Here is a 9,364-nt window from a genome sequence, read left to right as displayed (position 1 = left end):
AACGACTTTTTCAGGATTTTCAAAGTGCTCTCATTCCCTTAGTTCTGCTCGGATCCTGTTATAACCCGGTGTTTTCGTAATCTAGGTGACCCAAATAAGACGCTGGTATACTTAGTTTGATTTCGAAAAAAATCAATTTTTGGTGAAAAAATTCGATACGGGGGGGTATACCCGAAAAATGAAAAAACCCAAACTTTGAAGGTCGATATCTCGGCTTCTATAGGAGCTATCAGGAAAATTCCAACGGTTTTGTCTTAGTTTCGTCATTCTAAATCCAACGAGACCATCCGCAAGATCGTAGCTTTAACGATAGCCGAGATATGGCATTTTTGATGCCCATTTTTGGCCTCAAAAACAGACGTCGAAAACGACTTTTTCAGGATTTTTAAAGTGCTCTCATTCCCTTAGTTCTGCTCGGATCCTGTTATAACCCGGTGTTTTCGTAATCTAGATGATCAGAATAAGACGCTGGTATACTTAGTTTGATTTCGAAAAAAATCAATTTTTGGTGAAAAAATTCGATACGGGGGGGTATACCCGAAAAATGAAAAAACTCAAACTTTGAAGGTCGATATCTCGGCTTCTATAGGAGCTATCGGGAAAATTCCAACGGTTTTGTCTTAGTTTCGTCATTATGAATCCAACGAGACCATCCGCAAAGTCGTAGCTTTAACGATAGCCGAGATATGGCATTTTTGATGCCCATTTTTGGCCTCAAAAACAGACGTCGAAAACGACTTTTTCAGGATTTTCAAAGTGCTCTCATTCCCTTAGTTCTGCTCGGATCCTGTTATAACCCGGTGTTTTCGTAATCTAGATGACCCAAATAAGACGCTGGTATACTTAGTTTGATTTCGAAAAAAATCAATTTTTGGTGAAAAAATTCGATACGGGGGGGTATACCCGAAAAATGAAAAAACCCAAACTTTGAAGGTCGATATCTCGGCTCCTATAAGAGCTATCGGAAAAATTCCAACGGTTTTGTCTTAGTTTCGTCATTCTCAATCCAACGAGACCATCCGCAAGATCATAGCTTTTACGATAGCCGAGATATGGCATTTTTGATGCCCATTTTTGGCCTCAAAAACAGACGTCGAAAACGACTTTTTCAGGATTTTCAAAGTGCTCTCATTCCCTTAGTTCTGCTCGGATCCTGTTATAACCCGGTGTTTTCGTAATCTAGATGATCACAATAAGACGCTGGTATACTTAGTTTGATTTCGAAAAAAATCAATTTTTGGTGAAAAAATTCGATATGGGGGGGTATACCCGAAAAATGAAAAAACCCAAACTTTGAAGGTCGATATCTCGGCTTCTATAGGAGCTATCAAGAAAATTCCAACGGTTTTGTCTTAGTTTCGTCATTATGAATCCAACGAGACCATCCGCAAAGTCGTAGCTTTAACGATAGCCGAGATATGGCATTTTTGATGCCCATTTTTGGCCTCAAAAACAGACGTCGAAAACGACTTTTTCAGGATTTTCAAAGTGCTCTCATTCCCTTAGTTCTGCTCGGATCCTGTTATAACCCGGTGTTTTCGTAATCTAGATGATCAGAATAAGACGCTGGTATACTTAGTTTGATTTCGAAAAAAATCAATTTTTGGTGAAAAAATTCGATACGGGGGGGTATACCCGAAAAATGAAAAAACCCAAACTTTGAAGGTCGATATCTCGGCTTCTATAGGAGCTATCAAGAAAATTCCAACGGTTTTGTCTTAGTTTCGTCATTATGAATCCAACGAGACCATCCGCAAAGTCGTAGCTTTAACGATAGCCGAGATATGGCATTTTTGATGCCCATTTTTGGCCTCAAAAACAGACGTCGAAAACGACTTTTTCAGGATTTTCAAAGTGCTCTCATTCCCTTAGTTCTGCTCGGATCCTGTTATAACCCGGTGTTTTCGTAATCTAGATGATCAGAATAAGACGCTGGTATACTTAGTTTGATTTCGAAAAAAATCAATTTTTGGTGAAAAAATTCGATACGGGGGGGTATACCCGAAAAATGAAAAAACCCAAACTTTGAAGGTCGATATCTCGGCTTCTATAGGAGCTATCAGGAAAATTCCAACGGTTTTGTCTTAGTTTCGTCATTCTAAATCCAACGAGACCATCCGCAAGATCGTAGGTTTAACGATAGCCGAGATATGGCATTTTTGATGCCCATTTTTGGCCTCAAAAACGGACGTCGAAAACGACTTTTTCAGGATTTTCAAAGTGCTCTCATTCCCTTAGTTCTGCTCGGATCCTGTTATAACCCGGTGTTTTCGTAATCTAGATGATCAGAATAAGACGCTGGTATACTTAGTTTGATTTCGAAAAAAATCAATTTTTGGTGAAAAAATTCGATACGGGGGGGTATACCCGAAAAATGAAAAAACCCAAACTTTGAAGGTCGATATCTCGGCTTCTATAGGAGCTATCGGGAAAATTCCAACGGTTTTGTCTTAGTTTCGTCATTATGAATCCAACGAGACCATCCGCAAGATCGTAGGTTTAACGATAGCCGAGATATGGCATTTTTGATGCCCATTTTTGGCCTCAAAAACGGACGTCGAAAACGACTTTTTCAGGATTTTCAAAGTGCTCTCATTCCCTTAGTTCTGCTCGGATCCTGTTATAACCCGGTGTTTTCGTAATCTAGATGATCAGAATAAGACGCTGGTATACTTAGTTTGATTTCGAAAAAAATCAATTTTTGGTGAAAAAATTCGATACGGGGGGGTATACCCGAAAAATGAAAAAACCCAAACTTTGAAGGTCGATATCTCGGCTTCTATAGGAGCTATCGGGAAAATTCCAACGGTTTTGTCTTAGTTTCGTCATTATGAATCCAACGAGACCATCCGCAAGATCGTAGGTTTAACGATAGCCGAGATATGGCATTTTTGATGCCCATTTTTGGCCTCAAAAACGGACGTCGAAAACGACTTTTTCAGGATTTTCAAAGTGCTCTCATTCCCTTAGTTCTGCTCGGATCCTGTTATAACCCGGTGTTTTCGTAATCTAGATGATCAGAATAAGACGCTGGTATACTTAGTTTGATTTCGAAAAAAATCAATTTTTGGTGAAAAAATTCGATACGGGGGGGTATACCCGAAAAATGAAAAAACCCAAACTTTGAAGGTCGATATCTCGGCTTCTATAGGAGCTATCAGGAAAATTCCAACGGTTTTGTCTTAGTTTCGTCATTCTAAATCCAACGAGACCATCCGCAAGATCGTAGGTTTAACGATAGCCGAGATATGGCATTTTTGATGCCCATTTTTGGCCTCAAAAACGGACGTCGAAAACGACTTTTTCAGGATTTTCAAAGTGCTCTCATTCCCTTAGTTCTGCTCGGATCCTGTTATAACCCGGTGTTTTCGTAATCTAGATGATCAGAATAAGACGCTGGTATACTTAGTTTGATTTCGAAAAAAATCAATTTTTGGTGAAAAAATTCGATACGGGGGGGTATACCCGAAAAATGAAAAAACCCAAACTTTGAAGGTCGATATCTCGGCTTCTATAGGAGCTATCAGGAAAATTCCAACGGTTTTGTCTTAGTTTCGTCATTATGAATCCAACGAGACCATCCGCAAGATCGTAGGTTTAACGATAGCCGAGATATGGCATTTTTGATGCCCATTTTTGGCCTCAAAAACGGACGTCGAAAACGACTTTTTCAGGATTTTCAAAGTGCTCTCATTCCCTTAGTTCTGCTCGGATCCTGTTATAACCCGGTGTTTTCGTAATCTAGGTGACCCAAATAAGACGCTGGTATACTTAGTTTGATTTCGAAAAAAATCAATTTTTGGTGAAAAAATTCGATACGGGGGGGTATACCCGAAAAATGAAAAAACCCAAACTTTGAAGGTCGATATCTCGGCTTCTATAGGAGCTATCGGGAAAATTCCAACGGTTTTGTCTTAGTTTCGTCATTGTGAATCCAACGAGACCATCCGCAAAGTCGTAGCTTTAACGATAGCCGAGATATGGCATTTTTGATGCCCATTTTTGGCCTCAAAAACAGACGTCGAAAACGACTTTTTCAGGATTTTCAAAGTGCTCTCATTCCCTTAGTTCTGCTCGGATCCTGTTATAACCCGGTGTTTTCGTAATCTAGATGATCACAATAAGACGCTGGTATACTTAGTTTGATTTCGAAAAAAATCAAATTTTGGTGAAAAAATTCGATATGGGGGGGTATACCCGAAAAATGAAAAAACCCAAACTTTGAAGGTCGATATCTCGGCTTCTATAGGAGCTATCAAGAAAATTCCAACGGTTTTGTCTTAGTTTCGTCATTATGAATCCAACGAGACCATCCGCAAAGTCGTAGCTTTTACGATAGCCGAGATATGGCATTTTTGATGCCCATTTTTGGCCTCAAAAACAGACGTCGAAAACGACTTTTTCAGGATTTTCAAAGTGCTCTCATTCCCTTAGTTCTGCTCGGATCCTGTTATAACCCGGTGTTTTCGTAATCTAGATGATCACAATAAGACGCTGGTATACTTAGTTTGATTTCGAAAAAAATCAAATTTTGGTGAAAAAATTCGATATGGGGGGGTATACCCGAAAAATGAAAAAACCCAAACTTTGAAGGTCGATATCTCGGCTTCTATAGGAGCTATCAGGAAAATTCCAACGGTTTTGTCTTAGTTTCGTCATTCTAAATCCAACGAGACCATCCGCAAGATCGTAGCTTTAACGATAACCGAGATATGGCATTTTTGATGCCCATTTTTGGCCTCAAAAACAGACGTCGAAAACGACTTTTTCAGGATTTTCAAAGTGCTCTCATTCCCTTAGTTCTGCTCGGATCCTGTTATAACCCGGTGTTTTCGTAATCTAGATGATCACAATAAGACGCTGGTATACTTAGTTTGATTTCGAAAAAAATTAATTTTTGGTGAAAAAATTCGATATGGGGGGGTATACCCGAAAAATGAAAAAACCCAAACTTTGAAGGTCGATATCTCGGCTTCTATAGGAGCTATCAAGAAAATTCCAACGGTTTTGTCTTAGTTTCGTCATTATGAATCCAACGAGACCATCCGCAAAGTCGTAGCTTTAACGATAGCCGAGATATGGCATTTTTGATGCCCATTTTTGGCCTCAAAAACAGACGTCGAAAACGACTTTTTCAGGATTTTCAAAGTGCTCTCATTCCCTTAGTTCTGCTCGGATCCTGTTATAACCCGGTGTTTTCGTAATCTAGATGATCAGAATAAGACGCTGGTATACTTAGTTTGATTTCGAAAAAAATCAATTTTTGGTGAAAAAATTCGATACGGGGGGGTATACCCGAAAAATGAAAAAACCCAAACTTTGAAGGTCGATATCTCGGCTTCTATAGGAGCTATCAGGAAAATTCCAACGGTTTTGTCTTAGTTTCGTCATTCTAAATCCAACGAGACCATCCGCAAGATCGTAGGTTTAACGATAGCCGAGATATGGCATTTTTGATGCCCATTTTTGGCCTCAAAAACGGACGTCGAAAACGACTTTTTCAGGATTTTCAAAGTGCTCTCATTCCCTTAGTTCTGCTCGGATCCTGTTATAACCCGGTGTTTTTGTAATCTAGGTGACCCAAATAAGACGCTGGTATACTTAGTTTGATTTCGAAAAAAATCAATTTTTGGTGAAAAAATTCGATACGGGGGGGTATACCCGAAAAATGAAAAAACCCAAACTTTGAAGGTCGATATCTCGGCTTCTATAGGAGCTATCAGGAAAATTCCAACGGTTTTGTCTTAGTTTCGTCATTCTAAATCCAACGAGACCATCCGCAAGATCGTAGCTTTAACGATAGCCGAGATATGGCATTTTTGATGCCCATTTTTGGCCTCAAAAACAGACGTCGAAAACGACTTTTTCAGGATTTTTAAAGTGCTCTCATTCCCTTAGTTCTGCTCGGATCCTGTTATAACCCGGTGTTTTCGTAATCTAGGTGACCCAAATAAGACGCTGGTATACTTAGTTTGATTTCGAAAAAAATCAATTTTTGGTGAAAAAATTCGATACGGGGGGGTATACCCGAAAAATGAAAAAACTCAAACTTTGAAGGTCGATATCTCGGCTTCTATAGGAGCTATCGGGAAAATTCCAACGGTTTTGTCTTAGTTTCGTCATTATGAATCCAACGAGACCATCCGCAAAGTCGTAGCTTTAACGATAGCCGAGATATGGCATTTTTGATGCCCATTTTTGGCCTCAAAAACAGACGTCGAAAACGACTTTTTCAGGATTTTCAAAGTGCTCTCATTCCCTTAGTTCTGCTCGGATCCTGTTATAACCCGGTGTTTTCGTAATCTAGATGATCACAATAAGACGCTGGTATACTTAGTTTGATTTCGAAAAAAATCAATTTTTGGTGAAAAAATTCGATACGGGGGGGTATACCCGAAAAATGAAAAAACCCAAACTTTGAAGGTCGATATCTCGGCTCCTATAAGAGCTATCGGAAAAATTCCAACGGTTTTGTCTTAGTTTCGTCATTATGAATCCAACGAGACCATCCGCAAGATCGTAGGTTTAACGATAGCCGAGATATGGCATTTTTGATGCCCATTTTTGGCCTCAAAAACAGACGTCGAAAACGACTTTTTCAGGATTTTCAAAGTGCTCTCATTCCCTTAGTTCTGCTCGGATCCTGTTATAACCCGGTGTTTTCGTAATCTAGATGATCACAATAAGACGCTGGTATACTTAGTTTGATTTCGAAAAAAATCAATTTTTGGTGAAAAAATTCGATATGGGGGGGTATACCCGAAAAATGAAAAAACCCAAACTTTGAAGGTCGATATCTCGGCTTCTATAGGAGCTATCAAGAAAATTCCAACGGTTTTGTCTTAGTTTCGTCATTATGAATCCAACGAGACCATCCGCAAAGTCGTAGCTTTAACGATAGCCGAGATATGGCATTTTTGATGCCCATTTTTGGCCTCAAAAACAGACGTCGAAAACGACTTTTTCAGGATTTTCAAAGTGCTCTCATTCCCTTAGTTCTGCTCGGATCCTGTTATAACCCGGTGTTTTCGTAATCTAGATGACCCAAATAAGACGCTGGTATACTTAGTTTGATTTCGAAAAAAATCAATTTTTGGTGAAAAAATTCGATACGGGGGGGTATACCCGAAAAATGAAAAAACCCAAACTTTGAAGGTCGATATCTCGGCTTCTATAGGAGCTATCAGGAAAATTCCAACGGTTTTGTCTTAGTTTCGTCATTCTAAATCCAACGAGACCATCCGCAAGATCGTAGGTTTAACGATAGCCGAGATATGGCATTTTTGATGCCCATTTTTGGCCTCAAAAACGGACGTCGAAAACGACTTTTTCAGGATTTTCAAAGTGCTCTCATTCCCTTAGTTCTGCTCGGATCCTGTTATAACCCGGTGTTTTCGTAATCTAGGTGACCCAAATAAGACGCTGGTATACTTAGTTTGATTTCGAAAAAAATCAATTTTTGGTGAAAAAATTCGATACGGGGGGGTATACCCGAAAAATGAAAAAACCCAAACTTTGAAGGTCGATATCTCGGCTTCTATAGGAGCTATCGGGAAAATTCCAACGGTTTTGTCTTAGTTTCGTCATTATGAATCCAACGAGACCATCCGCAAAGTCGTAGCTTTAACGATAGCCGAGATATGGCATTTTTGATGCCCATTTTTGGCCTCAAAAACAGACGTCGAAAACGACTTTTTCAGGATTTTCAAAGTGCTCTCATTCCCTTAGTTCTGCTCGGATCCTGTTATAACCCGGTGTTTTCGTAATCTAGATGATCACAATAAGACGCTGGTATACTTAGTTTGATTTCGAAAAAAATCAATTTTTGGTGAAAAAATTCGATATGGGGGGGTATACCCGAAAAATGAAAAAACCCAAACTTTGAAGGTCGATATCTCGGCTTCTATAGGAGCTATCAAGAAAATTCCAACGGTTTTGTCTTAGTTTCGTCATTATGAATCCAACGAGACCATCCGCAAAGTCGTAGCTTTAACGATAGCCGAGATATGGCATTTTTGATGCCCATTTTTGGCCTCAAAAACGGACGTCGAAAACGACTTTTTCAGGATTTTCAAAGTGCTCTCATTCCCTTAGTTCTGCTCGGATCCTGTTATAACCCGGTGTTTTCGTAACCTAGGTGACCCAAATAAGACGCTGGTATACTTAGTTTGATTTCGAAAAAAATCAATTTTTGGTGAAAAAATTCGATACGGGGGGGTATACCCGAAAAATGAAAAAACCCAAACTTTGAAGGTCGATATCTCGGCTTCTATAGGAGCTATCAGGAAAACTCCAACGGTTTTGTCTTAGTTTCGTCATTCTAAATCCAACGAGACCATCCGCAAGATCGTAGGTTTAACGATAGCCGAGATATGGCATTTTTGATGCCCATTTTTGGCCTCAAAAACGGACGTCGAAAACGACTTTTTCAGGATTTTCAAAGTGCTCTCATTCCCTTAGTTCTGCTCGGATCCTGTTATAACCCGGTGTTTTCGTAATCTAGATGACCCAAATAAGACGCTGGTATACTTAGTTTGATTTCGAAAAAAATCAATTTTTGGTGAAAAAATTCGATACGGGGGGGTATACCCGAAAAATGAAAAAACCCAAACTTTGAAGGTCGATATCTCGGCTTCTATAGGAGCTATCGGGAAAATTCCAACGGTTTTGTCTTAGTTTCGTCATTATGAATCCAACGAGACCATCCGCAAAGTCGTAGCTTTAACGATAGCCGAGATATGGCATTTTTGATGCCCATTTTTGGCCTCAAAAACAGACGTCGAAAACGACTTTTTCAGGATTTTCAAAGTGCTCTCATTCCCTTAGTTCTGCTCGGATCCTGTTATAACCCGGTGTTTTCGTAATCTAGATGACCCAAATAAGACGCTGGTATACTTAGTTTGATTTCGAAAAAAATCAATTTTTGGTGAAAAAATTCGATACGGGGGGGTATACCCGAAAAATGAAAAAACCCAAACTTTGAAGGTCGATATCTCGGCTCCTATAAGAGCTATCGGAAAAATTCCAACGGTTTTGTCTTAGTTTCGTCATTATGAATCCAACGAGACCATCCGCAAGATCGTAGGTTTAACGATAGCCGAGATATGGCATTTTTGATGCCCATTTTTGGCCTCAAAAACAGACGTCGAAAACGACTTTTTCAGGATTTTCAAAGTGCTCTCATTCCCTTAGTTCTGCTCGGATCCTGTTATAACCCGGTGTTTTCGTAATCTAGATGACCCAAATAAGACGCTGGTATACTTAGTTTGATTTCGAAAAAAATCAATTTTTGGTGAAAAAATTCGATACGGGGGGGTATACCCGAAAAATGAAAAAACCCAAACTTTGAAGGTCGATATCTCGG

This window comes from Anthonomus grandis, chromosome 15 (assembly GCF_022605725.1).
Source record: "Anthonomus grandis grandis chromosome 15, icAntGran1.3, whole genome shotgun sequence".
NCBI lineage: Eukaryota > Metazoa > Arthropoda > Insecta > Coleoptera > Curculionidae > Anthonomus > Anthonomus grandis.
This window is presented reverse-complemented; position numbering follows the sequence as displayed.